General features: G+C 44.7%; 1 non-coding gene across 1 annotated transcript; it reads left to right on the top strand.

Moving 5' to 3' along the window:
- Positions 1 to 107, top strand: LOC145044474 (small nucleolar RNA R71). The gene has a single exon (XR_013681424.1). It is a non-coding gene; the product is annotated as a small nucleolar RNA R71 (small nucleolar RNA).
- The last annotated feature ends 737 nt before the right edge of the window (positions 108 to 844 follow it).

The following is an 844-nucleotide window of genomic DNA, read 5'->3' as shown; positions in this document are numbered from 1 at the left end:
AGATCATGGTGTGGGCAGTTTGTTAGTAAGCTCTTGTACCTCACCCAAGCTTCATATACGGACTCTCCAGCTTGTTGTTCAAAGTTAGCTATTGCTTTCTTCAGTTTGGCTATCCTGGAAAATGGGCAAAAGTGGTCAATGAATTCTTCTTTCATCTTGGCCCATGTAGTGACTGATCCGGGGGGGGGGGGGGGGGGGGAGTGATTTGATCCAATCTTTTGTAGCACATTTTAATGTCACAGGGAGCATGCGAAGTAGTTGAGTCTCGTGAGGAACATTTGGAATATTGAAGTAATCATCTACATCATTAACTTCATCCAATTCATGTAGGCATCTTCGTGATCTTTTCCATAGAAAGGAATTTCCTTGAACTAGGCAAGTATGTGGCTCTTTAGCTCAAATGTAGCAGTAGCGGGAATTGCGAGCTGCACAAGTCCCGGGCCGGTGTCATCGCGGATCCTCTTCTTCCATTCTCCCATGGGGATTTCATCAATGTTATCCATGGTATGAGCTAACTCGTCGGCGGAATCGGAGTCGTGCTCGTACGTGGGTTCTTCTTCTTTATCGGTGCCGTACTCGGTATCTTCCTTGATCGGGTATTCGCTTGCTAAAGATGCGTTGGATGCTCCTGATTTGCTGCTCTTCTTCTTCCCAAAAACAGTCTTCAAATTGGACAAAGGCGACTTCCTTGGTGTATTTGAGCTTTCCATGTCTTTTACTTTGTTTCTTCTCAAAGCGGATTCGGCATCTTCAAACGGGGGTACCATTGGGGTGTTTGATCCTCCGGTCATGAAAGTCCTGAAATAAACAAGATAACAACGTAAAAAGAACAAAAAAATGTACT

This window comes from Lactuca saligna, chromosome 4 (assembly GCF_052625555.1).
Source record: "Lactuca saligna cultivar CGN05327 chromosome 4, ASM5262555v1, whole genome shotgun sequence".
NCBI lineage: Eukaryota > Viridiplantae > Streptophyta > Magnoliopsida > Asterales > Asteraceae > Lactuca > Lactuca saligna.
This window is presented reverse-complemented; position numbering and strand designations above follow the sequence as displayed.